The sequence below is a fragment of the Sturnira hondurensis genome, unplaced genomic scaffold (genome assembly GCF_014824575.4).
Source record: "Sturnira hondurensis isolate 20B ecotype Veracruz unplaced genomic scaffold, ASM1482457v3 Scaffold0010428, whole genome shotgun sequence".
Classification (NCBI taxonomy): domain Eukaryota; kingdom Metazoa; phylum Chordata; class Mammalia; order Chiroptera; family Phyllostomidae; genus Sturnira; species Sturnira hondurensis.
This window is the reverse complement of record NW_028083059.1, coordinates 1,483,346-1,496,932: the sequence shown is the minus strand read 5'-3', so window position 1 is coordinate 1,496,932 and position 13,587 is coordinate 1,483,346. Positions and strand designations below refer to the sequence as shown.

The window sequence follows — 13,587 nt, the reverse complement described above, 5'->3', positions numbered from 1 at the left end:
GGCTGCCTTGGGGCACTTTCTGGGCTTCAGCTGGCATATCTAAAATTGAGAGTGGGCAGCTCCAAGTCCACTTTACCATGGAGCCTTCCAGACCTAAATTTCCCCCGAAGCGGCTCCTCCCTGGTTCTCTGGGCCCTAGGCTGTGACGCCCTACATGAGCATTTTTTCCTCTGGTCCCAGCTCGTATTCCAAGCAGGCCCATCTTGACTCCTTGCCACACTCACTCACTGTGGGCTCACTTGGAGTTGTGCAAATAGTGTAAAGGCTTGTTTTTGGCACTTTACAGGCTGGGAACAGAAGTCAGCTCCTCAGGAAGTGATCAATCTGCTTCCACAGGCTGCAAAGCCAAGACCCGCCTGGCTCTCAGGTCCAAGCTCTAGCTGCTTCCTTCTGTAACTACCAAGTCCCGTTCATGAGGCCCTGGTATCTCATCCCTTCCTCACAGGCACTGCCCATCTTCACGTGGGTTCTCAGTTTATTCCAGGCCTGACATGGTGCCTGGCCAGAGCTGGGCTCCTGTAGAATAAGACTCTTTATAGAATAGGGGTTCAGGGACTTTATTTTCTGAGATGATGCCTAATTTTTAAGTATCATCAGAACAGAGGGGACTGTGGAGGTCACCTCATCCACAGAAAAGTGTTCCCGTCAGGTAAGGCAGAGGTCTTCACCCTTCCAGCTGAGAAGCCAGTTTCTTCTGGTGTCTCCTTCTCAAACCTGCTGAACTCGAACTTCTTCTCTCCCATCATGGCTCATTCTAGGCAGAAGAATACGTTTCTGCCTTTCCACCAAGATAATTTTTAAATGCATTTTTAAGGAACCCTAGTTGCCAGCTCAGTTGGCCCTACTTCTGCCACCTCAACACTTCATCTCAGGGCTCCTCTGGCAGAAAAGACGTGGCCTGACTTTCCTTCCTTCCCTCTTTCCTTCCTTCCTTCTTCCTTCCTTCCTTCCCTCCCTCCTTCCCAAAGTAGCACATGAATGTCTTTAGAGCAACTAAGCCTACAGGAGGGCACAAACAAAATAAAATGTAAATATCTCTGTTCTTGCAAGTTTGTCTCTGGATTCATTCTTGGCAAGCGAAGTGTCTTTTTCTCTCTCTTTTCTTTTTTTTAAAGCTCTTATAGTGATTACTTATAAGTTCATTTCTTATCTTTCTGAGCAGATTGCCCATAGCCTGAGAAATGGTATCTGTGAACAATCTGCTCAGAGAGAGAATGGAGAATAGAGAGAATCTACTGCCTATCGCCTCCTTCTCATCCTTTTCTCCCCAAATGACTTTACATAGTATGTAGAAACCCCAGTTTTTTGACTCATTCACCTTAGATTGTATCTCTGGACTGACAGCCTTAAAGATTAAGTGCATAAATAAAAGTGTTATTGAATCTCCAGAGAAGAGAGCAAAATTTTTCGCCATCAGGATCTTGCCTCTGAAAGGAGATTCATACCAGATTGGCGTTAGAATGGTTTGCTTTTAGCCACATCTGACTCAGTGACTACTGCTCATTTCCCCTACCCTTCTCCTTCTTTAGTGCCTTTTCTGTTTTGCTGGTGTGCCGCCAGAATAATTTTCTTTGTATAAAGTTTGTGAAATACATACTTTTTCTGAGAACGTGCATACCCCCCAGTCTTTGTTAGCTTATCATCTATGCTATTACGGTTGTCCCCACTTTTCCCCGTTCACTCCCTTTACCCAGCCTACCCCCGCGTCCGTAGTCAGCCCCCAAACCAAATATCTTTCTTTTTCTCCCATTTGTTTGACAATTTCTTTTTTCATTTAAAAATAATTACTGGGACATAATTCGCATGAAACCGGACATATTTTTACGTGTAACGGCCACCTATGTTGGGATACAGAATGTTTCCATCATCCAGAAAGTTCCCTCTGGGTCAGAGCCACTGCCTCAGCAACTCAGGCAACTGCTGTGGTTCCGTCACCACAGTGCAATTTTGCCTGTTCTAGAAGGTGATGCAAACTGAGTCATTTAGTTTCCACTCCATATTTGCCTTCTTTTATTCACTGTGTTAACAATGAAATTCTTCTCTGTTGTGCGCATCAGTAGTTTGTGCTTTTAAAATGATGGTGTAGTAAGGAGTATCCATCCTCCTGTTGATAGACATTTGGGTTGTTTTCAAGTTTTGGCTGTTACAAATGAGTCTGCTGTGAACGTTCTTGTAAATGGCTTTTGGTGAACATCTTTTGGACACGTAGTAGGCCAAGTCAGTTTTGCAAAGTAGTTGAGCAATTCTCACTCCTTGTGCTTCAGCTCATCCATGCTTGTCATTGTCGGTCCTTGTAATTTAGTCAGCCTAGCGAGCATCTCATTGTGGGTTTAATTTGCATTTATCTGATAAGTAATAATGTTGAATATCTATTTATATGTTTAGTGGACACCCAGATATTTTCTGATTGATAATTTGACTGGAGATATACTTCTAGGTTGAAAATAACTTTCAGCACATTGAAGAAATTGCTGTGTCATCATTGATGAGATGACCTTGAACAATGTTGTTTTAACATAAGTCACTTGCTTTCATCCCTCTGAATGTTTCCAAACCATCTCTCTGTGTAATCCTGTCGTTTTACCAGGATGAGGTTAGGTTTTTTCCCCCCTTCATTAAAATTAGGGGCATCTCCGTGGGTCCTTCAATGTGCAAACTCCTATATTTCGACTCCTCCAGCAGCCCACAGCTCCTTCGACCAGAGTCTCTGCTTCCTCTTTTGCCACGACTTCCTACAGCTATCGCCACTCGTCGGCCTCCTTGTCCTTCCAGGGCATGGGTGGCAGCAACGTGCGCTCCGTGGGGCAAGTCACCTACCGCGTGCCCCACGTCCTCCGAGGCTCAGGCTGCCGTGGCGTGTTGGTGTCATCTGCCCTCTTTGTGTTCTTGTCCTCCTCTGGGGGCTACGGCGGTGGCTATATGGGCACTGGGGTCAGGTCCGACTGGCTTCTGGTGGGCCAGGAGAAATTGACCATGCAGAACCTTAATGACCGCCTGGCATCCTACCTGGAGAAGGTGCATGTCCTGGAGGTGGCCAACATAGACCTAGAGGTGAAGAGCCATGACTGGTGCCAGAAGCAAGGGTCCAGCCCACCTGCGACTACAGTCACTCCTACAGACCATCGGGGAGCCGCAGGACGAGATTCCTGGTGCCACCATGGAAAACTCCAAGATTGTCCTGCAGATGGACAATGCCTGTCTGGCTGCAGATGACTTCTGAACCAAGTTTGAGACAAAGCAGGCCCTGCACATGAGCCTGTAGGCCCACATCAAGGCCTGAGCAGGGTGCGGGACGAGTCGACCCTGGCCACGGCTGACCTGGAGATGCAGACTTAAGGCCTGAAGGGAGAGCGGGCCCACCTGAAGAAGAACCACGAAGAGGAAATCAGTGTTCTGAGGAGCCAGGTGGGTGGCCAAGTCAGTGTGGAGGGAGATTCCGCTCCCGGCGTGGACCTAGCCGAGATCCCGAGTGACAGGACAAGCCAGTACGAGGTCATAGCTGAGAAGACCTGGGAGGATGCTGAAGCCCTGTTCATCATCCAGACTGAGGAGCTGAAGTGGGAGGTCGCTGGTCACACCGAGCAACTGCAGACCAGCGAGATGGAGGTCACTGACCTGCCCCGCACCCTCCAGGGTCTGGAGACCCAGCAGCAGTCAGCTCAGCATGAAAGCCACCCCAGAGGGCACTCTGGAAGAGTCAGAGTCTGACTCCTCCCACTATGGGGGAATCAGAGTCTGGCTTTGGAGCCCAGCTGGCACAGATCCAGATGCTGATAAGCAGTATCCAGGCCCAGCTGAGGGATGTGCGTGCTGACATTGAGTGGCAGAACAACCTGGGGTACCAGCAGCTCCTGGACATGAAGATGCAGCTGTTGCGGGAGATCGACACCTACCGCAGCCCTACTCAATGGCCAGGATGCCTAGTACAACAACCTGCCCACTACCCAGGCCCCCGAGTCCAGCAGCCTCCCTGGCTTCCTGCTTTTAGAAGAGGGATGGATGCTCCTGGGTAGGCGAGTGGAAGGGGCGGGACCTTTACCTCTGGCTCCTCCTCTGACCCGTCAATAAAATTGAGCGCCTTCCCTTCCCCCAAAAACTCCTATTTTTTCTTCAGCTTAGGAAATGGTCTCCTCTTAGTCACGTATTTCTTCCCTCACCTCCATTTTCTCTAGTGCAAGTGTCCATTAGACTGATGTTAATTACCTGGATTTATCCTCTGCCTGTTAACTTTCTGTCACTTTTTATCCCATGTTTTACCTTCCTAGCAGAAGTCCTGGGAGACTCTCTTGACTTCCTGTGTGACAGGCTCATCAAGCCAAATGAACTTTTCTCCTCCAACAGATCCTCAGAGGATAAATCTGTGGTTCCCTGTGGGCCAACTAGCCATGGAATTAAAAAGGCTTATCACACCTTACTTTCTCCTTGTAGAAGACAAAACAGTAAAGCCTCAGGAAAAGGGTTAGCGACTTGGCCAAGGTCAAGTAGCTACTCACCGGCTGTGACTCCCGAAGTCGGGGTTAGATCACCTAGTGCATTTTCCCTTATACCATGAGAAATGGCCCCGGAGGGGAGAAGGCTTAGCAGGGGCCCTTTGGGGTCCCATGAGCTCTGTCATCTCATCAGGACCTCTTCCGTGCAGACTCCCTCCCTGCAGCCAGGCCTGTGCCAGCCCCTCCTCCGGGGCCACCCAGAGCATGGACCTGCCCTCTGTGCTCCCACATCGACGTGGGTCAGCAGGCACGTTGGCTTATTCTTGCACATTTCTGCCTAGATGTCTCCCCTTCCCAGCAAAGCTCCTTGAAGGTAGAGACTCCCACATTCTTCCTCTGGTTCCCCCTTAGCATAGCGCTGGCTCACTGAGAAAATGCCCGATGTATTTGGGACTCTTTGAGTGCCTGCAAGTGGAAATATATCTTATTCATCTCTGCAATACCAAATAGCCCAGCAGAATGCCTGGGGCATAGCAGGCATCCTGTGTGCCTTTATTGAAGGAGAGAATTTCCCATCAAACCAGAAAATCATACACTTACTGGGTTCCTTCATTGGCTCTGGGAACAGGAAGGTCTTCTAATTATCTTCGAGTCTTCAAACAATTTACATAATGGTGTGAGCCTCATATGAAGTGGGTTATTTCCATGCGGCCTGGGGTGAAGAGCGTGGTAGGGAGAGATTTCTGCTGTGTACGGTTCTAGCGAGCGTAAAGTGAGATCAAGAAATAGAATATCTGTCAATTGTAGGTCGGAACAGAAAGGGCCCAGGGGCCTTCTCTTCCCTCCCACCTCGTCCATGGAATCCGTTTGTTACCAGTCCAATTACCTTCTCCCCCCTTTTCACAAGAAAAGGCTTTGCAATCAAGTAAATGGAAACGTCTGAAGTGATCAGTCTACGGAGTTTTGTGGAAGGAAAGGTCGTTAAAATTTAGAACCTTTCATTTTCTTCTTAATGAGCTGCCTGGGACTGGAAGGAGTGGTAACTATAGCCTTTCTCATGCATTTGAGTCAACCAGCTAAGAAAGATTTTTAGAAACTCACTATGATTAAGCATTTACACAGGCTCCACTCAATAAATATTCATCAGGTCTTTCCCTTCTGATAAGCTACACCTTCCACTTCTGCAGGGCAGAAGACTTCGGGGACGCTGCTGTTCTATCCGAAAACAGAGTCCAGCCTCTGCCCTACAGGGGACCTCATGTTCCCTCCTGCCCCTGTCCTCTGGCGACGTGGCCACCAAACCCTGACTGCTCCCTGGCAGGCACCCAGAATTGAAGGCCAGGGCTGCAAAACCACACTTTTTCTTTCTAAGGAGAACAGGAGCCCCATTGATGGCAGTTTCTGACAGAGGCTGGCAGCAGGTGGAAGCGGGCTGGTAACGGGGCCTTTTATTTTTTATTCTTTTCAGTTAAAAGGCAGGTAGGAGTTTCTAAAATGACACATGCAGATTCAACCATGAAAGATTTTCTGAGCCCCGCCAGGAATCTGTCACCTCTCTCTCATGTTCTCTGCAGTGACTGTTCCAAGCGTCCTCAGCTCTCCTCCTGCTCCCGCCCCTCCTTCCCCGCTGTCAGCCGAGGTTCTCACCTCCTGGTTCATGGAAGAGATGGTGGGGACTCAAAGCTTTTATCTCCAAGTTGAGGCAGACCTCCTTCCCTTTCTCCTTCTTCTGCAAAGAGACATGGATTCTTTCCTACGAAGGTTACTTTCCTTCCTGGCTCTGGTTTCGGTCCTTTGTGCTTTCTCAGGGACCTGAGGCTTTTGCTTGGCCCCCTTCCCCCTTACCTCCCCCTCCTTCCTCCCCACAGCGGCCCTCCCTCTGTACATCAGAACCACACAGCAGGTGGGGTGTGCCCTGCCCCTCCCCTGCCAGCCTGGCCCTGAGCCTGCCCTCGCCAGGCAAACCTCTAGAAGGAAATATCCACAGGCCCTTCAGACCCATGGGCACTGCCCAGGGCAATCAGCACTTTCCAAAGTGGGCTTCCAGCTGCCTTCTGCCTGGTTGTAAAAGGCGACTTGACAGACAACTTGAGTAACGTACAATAATCAACTTCCTAGCTAATTGGCTTGTATGCATTTCAACAGAATCAATGAAGTCCTTTAGTACCTCAGATTATGTTGCATTTATACTATATTTATTTATGTATTTATTTCCTGTCTGTCTGTCTGTCTGTCTCCCCTTTACCATGAACCTGAGCTCTGTAGGAACAGAGATTTTGTGTGGCCTTGTCGCGGATGCATGCCTGGGCCTGCGGCAGTGCCTGGCACCTGTGGCTTGATTCCCAATAAACATTTATTTTCCTTTGTTTACATTATAAATGAACACCAGAATTGCCAATCTGTCAAGAAAGCCATGTGTTAAAAAGCCAGTCTATCGTAAAATATTAAAAATCGGTGAAGTTAGGTACAGGGTGTCCAAATGCTCATCAAACAAGTCTATTGGCTTGCAGGTTTGAAGATTTTAAAAAGTGGGAAAAAACAAGCCGCCTGAAATAGCATCTTCCAGTTTCAGAGCTCTGGTTTTATTATTGAAATGAATCTTACTGTAAGAGAATCCCAATTTTTCTCTAATTGAAAAAAGAAGACCTTCGTCTTTTTTCCCCCATCCCTTGAAAACTAAAAACTAAGCAACAAACCAAATTTTCCCATTTTTTTTTCTATTGCAGGAACTCATTTCTTCCTCACAAAGGCAGGGAGCATGAGGCACTGTACTCAGAACTGCAAACCAGGCAAAGCCTCCCTGCCTGGCGCCCTTGGTGGGTGGGCAGAGACCCCAGAAGCTAAAATCTCCAGAGGGTCTGAAGATGATCTTCAGGGGAGGCGGTGGCTCGTCAGCGCCCGAAGGACTGGGTTTCCTGTCTGCCTGGCTTCCGGTAGAATCGCTCTTCCCGTTGGGCCCCCAACCAGCAAGTTTGTTCTTGATTTCTGTTGGTTTGGCAGGCTGTGCTAAGCCCAGGCCAATCCCCCTTTTATCCCATTTGTTTCTCACAGCCCGCGGGGTGGGATCCGTGTCCCAGAGCGTGAGACCTGCTCTGATGCAGGGTGCAGGTTTCTCGTCGCTTTCTGAGACAAGGTTGTGTGAGAAGGTGCAATGACCACGGGACGCCTTAACCCATGACAAAGCATAGTAAAGGAGCTAATGAACTCTGCCGTTAATGACCCAGGGATTGAGAGGCCGCTTTCATTTCCCACAGTCCAGGCCAGGGCCTGTGAACGAGTGGGGCTGCACGCAGCCGGTTCAGGAGGAGCTGCAAGGTGGGTCACGAGCTCTGACCCCAGGCCCGGCCTCAGAGTTTGGGAAAACACAGGGCAGCAAGAGCCTGGCTCGGGAAGTCACCCCAGAGAGTATGTGGGATAAGACGTGAGGCACCAAAGCAAAGCTTTATAGATATTGGTATTTAAGAGGTAAACAGACAAAAAGAAACCCAGAAAAGGTTTCCAAAAAATAGAGAGAGGAGGCAGAAGAGCTGGAAGGGAGGGGCGTCCCAGAAGCCAAGGGAAGGGATCACTCCCAGTGGCAGGCGGGATCTGTCCTTAGTGCGGAATGCGCCGTGGGAGAGTCACAGGTCCCTAAGAGAAGGAGAGGCAGTACGCGGCAGGTTTAGCAGAATGAAACATGGAAACCACCGGTAAACTTATGGGGCACGGTTTCAGGAGAGTGGGTTGCAGTGTTGAGAAGAAAATTATTCCAGAACGAATGGTGGCTGGTATACCAGGCCATGAACGAACGCCCTTCGGAAACAATAGTCTTGGTGGTACGGCCTTCCCTTTTTTTCCCAAGATAGAATTCTCTTACCACCCCTAGCTCCCAGAAATGCATTTCTTAATTTTTTCAAGTGTCCACAGAGGACGCTTCAGTGCAGGAGCTTGGAATTCTCTTTTAATCTCTGTGTGAGAGGCGCCCAGGAGCTTTCCAGGGGCCGGGCCCCATTTTTTAAAGAAAGCCTTTCATTACGAGTCAAAGGCGGTGGGATGTGTTTGGGGGACACGAAGGCTGGTGTGGAGAGAGCGAAGACAGGATTGACCAGGGTTTGGGGCCGGCACGTGGAGGGTCTCCCGGTCAGGCCCGCGGCCGGCGGCGAGGGGGCGTTCGTGGGGTGCGGGAGCCCTCCCGCTGCGGGCTCCGGGCTGGGGTCCGAGGGGCGGGGGACCGTGCGGTCCACCGGAGGCCGGTCCCCCTCACCTGAGCTCAGGCGCAGCGGGAGTGCAGGCTGCCGCTTCCCGGCTCCGGGACCCAAGAGGATTAAAGAAATCCACTCAGTCGGAGTTCTGCGCTGACAAGTGCCAAGCAAACACTCCTCATTTTCACGGTGGGTGGCGGGGAGTGTGGATTTCTGGGCGAAGAGCCGGCTTTCGCTGCGGTGCGCCAGAGGCCGGGCGGTCTCTCCAGGGAGAAGCCACAGCCCGTCACGCGTCCCGGGGAGCGCAGAGGGGCCCTGGGGCAGGCGGGGGAGCTGGCTGCGGATCCCGAAAGCCCGCCGCGTGACCAAGCTCAGCTGCTTCTGCGGGGGAGGGAAAAGACATGGAAATCCAGATGGAGAAAGGGTGGTGTTTGTCCCAGCCGAGCTCAGCTACGTTCGGCATAAGACAAATTCGCCCTCCGGGACCTCAGTCTGCATCAGCCTGCCGACTCCCCAGGCTGCCCTTCCGCGGCATCCGCGTCTTTTCCCTTTCTGTTCAGCCCTCGAAAGGGGGCCCCTCAAGACCCATTATTGTCCTTAGTATGTGGAGGTGAATCACTGCAAATAAAGTCACCTAACCTTTCCCCTGGGAGACTAAAGCTCTGACTCTGCGCAGATGGGATCACTAGGAGTCACACTAATTTCCTCAAGATAAAACAAAGGAAGATAGTGCCATATTGGGAAGAATCTGGCCCACAGGCCGCCGCAGGTTCCCAGGAGGCAGGACACAGTCACTGGGTCTCCTAACCTCGGGCTACGTCGTGCCATCGCTGCCCCTCCTTTGCTAAAGAAGGTCACTGTCCCTCTGGTGCAGTGACTGAGAGCGCTGGGCTGGAATTTCCTTGCCAGAGGGTCGCTGCTTCCACAGGCTTAGAATTAGGTCATTGGGAGGAAACACAGTCATTTGTGTAAATGTACATGTATTAGTATGCAGAAATACGACACAACACATTTTTTCCCAAATTTCCTGAAAAATACTATCTTGTAAGCTTCTCAAAATGCCAGTTCATCAGTGTGGCAGATAAATTTAGATCTTAGCAAATACAGTGTACTAAATCCCTAGTAGGCGCTAGGTGTCATCACATACCTAATGTCATTTAAACTGCGCAGAGACAGGTGTTGTCTTGGTTCTACAGGTGATGTGCTGGAGGGTGAGCGGCTGACCTGAGGCCAGGTGGAGGTGGGGGTTTGGGGGTCCTCTCCCGTGCTCTCCCGCCTGCATATGTCTCAGCACGGACGTCTCCCTGGTCAGCAAAGGCACCTCTCCAGTGGAGAGCTTCCTTGTGGCAGGAAGGTTTTGTCATATGATATCATCCTAGAAGCCCGGTGTATGAAACAGATGGAAGTGGACTCGCTGGTTGAGTGGGCTGGGGTGCAGCCTTCCCAGTCTCTCTGGGCCTCTTCCTACCTCTTCAGTTGTCCCTGGGCCCTGGGGACGCTGCTCAAAGCTGCTGCCCTACGGCACCCTTTCAGTGGACTCGTTTGGGGTCTGTTGGGAGACTCCTCCAGAGTTCCAGCCGTCACTTCGGTCTTTTCTAGTGCAAACCCCTGTGCCAAATCTGCCACCTTCCCACCAGGTGGATGATGACTCTAGTGGTTCTCAGAGCTGCTTGTTCTGGGCGTTGGGGGAAGGCGTGATGTCAGACAAATGGTCCCGGGTTCGCCTATAACTGTTTAAATGCAGCAGGCCCTGCGCCTCACCTCCCAGGGGATAAGTCCTCAAATGGCACCCTTATGAAGCAGCGGAGACTTCTGAGGAGCGATAATGGTGTTGTGGTTATACCAACAAAAGAGCTGGCATCCCTTAGAGTACCTAAGAATGTAGAGATAAAATTATTCCCTCAACATTATGCAGGGAAGGATTATGGGTGGTATGATAGATGAAATATTGATTTTGTTGAAGCTGGTAATGGGTACACAAGGGGTTGTTTTATCATTTTTTCTTGCTTAGGATAGGTTTAAAAGTTTCTAAAAGCTTAAGGTAGTAGATAGATCGATAGATCGATAGATAGATGCAAAAAAATAAATACAGCATTAGGCCCGTGCCCCAGGACCAGCCTCTTTCCCTTGCTCAGCCTGCTGCCCCTGAAGAGTCCATCCTGCTTCTTCCTGGCAGGTCTCGTCCTTTCGGAAGCCTTTGGACCCGCTTCTCTGACCTACTATCTAAGATTCCACTTTGACTCACAGCTTTGCCTGCACTTTTTTGGTTTGGTCCCCTCCCACAGCTTACAGTGCGCTCCGTTTCTCCTCAAAGTAGTGTGGCAGGACCTTCACCCGTTCAGTTCGCTATGGGAGATGTGAACAATTGAAATTTCTTTCTAGACTTCCGATGCTTTTATAATCTCGCACGTTAGAGATGAGAAAACTAGGGCAAAAGTAAACCACCCAAAGCCACGTAGCTAGAAAGGGGTGGAACCAGGCCTATGAACTCCAGTTCCACACACGCGTGCACACGCACCTAGACAGAGAAGCTACGGCCTAGTCAGTTAGTGCCGCCAGCACACGCGGCCGCTCAGGCTCCTGGTGACAGCCTCCGAGCGCCCAGCAGACGTTCTTTGAGGAAAAGAGAAACAGGAGAAAATACAAGACTGGAAGAGCCAACTTGTCTTCTTCACTTATAATGTTGCCACTTAATTCAACAGCCGTCGTTGCAAACGACTCCAGCTTCCGTGAGGTTTTTTTTTAATTCTCTGTAACTGCCATCTCTCAGTCTGAGAAAAACCTCTTTCAAGTTGCCAAGTTTTTGTTACATCGTTTTCTCTTTAAAAATAAACACAGTTTTGTTCTAATTATAAATTTAATTAAGACATGCACATTACAGAAAATCTGTGAAACACAAAGAAGTTTTTAAAAAGGAACAAAAAATCACTCTTTGATGTATTCCGTCTACTTTATTACTATGTATATGAAACAACGTTGCTGTCACAGTATGTGTTCAGTTTCGTAGCCTGGTAATTTGTCATCCAGCCTCATCCTGTGAGTATTCTCCCTGGTCATTAGATATTTTCAAAAAGTGGTTTTTAAAGTTTAGGTAAATTATAGAATTATAATATGCAAAATAGCATTACAATCGCATAATATTTAGGTAACATTACCTAAGTATATCACTATTTATTTTATGATTGTCTTAATAATGGCCATCCAAGTTGTTTTTGAAGTTTCACTGCTCTGGGTAAAACTGCAGGGAACGTCCCGATCTGTTTCTTTGTGGGAGCTCAATTCAAGCAGCAGCATAAGCAAATGTTTTCCCAAGGACGGAGGCTTCACAGTGCCCACCTTACAGGACTGAGAGAGGGGAAGCCTGGGTTCTGTCCCTCCTCAGTGACTGCGTGACCCCAGTAACTGGCACTGTGTGTCTCTGAGCCTCATGTCCCTTGTGTAAGATGAGAGGCCTAAATAAATGATCTTTCCAGGTCCTTGGATGTTGGCACGTTATCCATCGGACCTGAGGCCACAACTCTGTTTTGATGAACACTCTACTGCCTCGCATTGCTGTAGAATTTTATAGTTTCTATCATTTTTGCCTCCACACATGTCAAGTGAGAACACAGATGAGAACATTCACGATAGGGAAGGAACGACTATTGCAAACTGTTACGTGTGGAGCTAGCTTCTGTGCTGCACTCGCCAGGGTTCGGTTACTGCCAGCAATTGAGAGGAGGAAACAGCAGTCAATCAAGCAAACCGACCCACATGAGAGGAGACCGTCTACACCATCTGCGGAACGGAGGCACCATATACACAGAATACCTGGTGGGGGATGGGGGTGTCTTCTGTGGCAAATTTGGAACTGGAAATCTAGTTTCCAGCTAAAGGCCTCTACATTCAAGGCCAACTAAAGATAAAGACAGGGCAAAGGAAAACACGGACTAGAATAATTGAGGGTGTCAGGGATCCTCCAAGGTCTGGTGCAAAAGCTATTATTAAATCTAGTTATTGTGGTTGACATTCTCCGAAATCCTGCCACTGAATTGCGCCCACTGAGTCACTGGAGGTTTATTCCACAAAGCCCAAAGAAAGGAACTAAGTGTCAATACCATTGTCTTTTTAGTTGTGGAAAGATTTGAGTACAAGCAAAACTAAAACCGTTCCCTGTGTCCTCCTCTGATGACGGCACCTCCCCAGCTCCGGTTCGATAGTCTGACAATCACCTTGAAGTCATCCCTAGGCTCCTAGGAAGCAAAGTGGGCAGGGGGGTTAGTATTTACACTGTCCTAGAGCCAATGATGCCAGCTCCAAGTTCCCTCATCTGAATTAGTGGAGCGGTCCATCCAAGAAAGGGAGGAGCCCTGTAGCCCAGCCCCCAGGCAGTTCACGCCAATAGCACTATTCAAAGCCAATGGGCTGGCAGTGCACCAGGGGTCGGCCTTCTCTGGGCAAAGCTCAGAGGAAGATGTTCAAAAACAGACTGTATGTCATTCTTGTAGCACTGGAAAAAGACAGTCACTTCTGCTAGTCTAAAATACTTCTTGGGATATCGGAGTAAAAGGAGAGAGGGGCGGGGGAAAGAGAGAGGGAGGGAGGGTGGGCGGGGGAGAGAGGTGCCCCAGACTTGAGGAGGCATCTTCTCCCCACTGTATGCCTTTTATGTCCCTTTCCGAGGTCATAGCACAATCGCCAAATGCTTAGGTCCATCAAAATGGTATGCAATGCCTGATAAAAATCGAGTTTTAAATAACTCAGTCTTTTCTGATCAAAAGCAGAGTTTATTTGATCAAGAGAATTCCTCTAGTAGAAAAGGATTTCTGCAAAACAAGATATTCCATAAAAGGTCTGCTTTGGTCAGTTTGGCTTTTAAGGTGAAATTGGGCGGCTCCCAGTGCTGACCCGCAGGCCTTGAGCTGGCACCAGAGGGCGCCATTTCTCCGGAGTCCCAGGAGTAAGGCCTGTTTAGGGGGCCTCTCGGCTTCCTAGGA

General features: G+C 49.3%; 1 pseudogene; it reads left to right on the top strand.

Annotated features, from left to right (window-relative positions):
• The first annotated feature begins 2,588 nt into the window (after positions 1-2,588).
• LOC118995709 (keratin, type I cytoskeletal 19-like) lies at positions 2,589-4,846 on the top strand (annotated as a pseudogene).
• Positions 4,847-13,587: the final 8,741 nt, after the last annotated feature.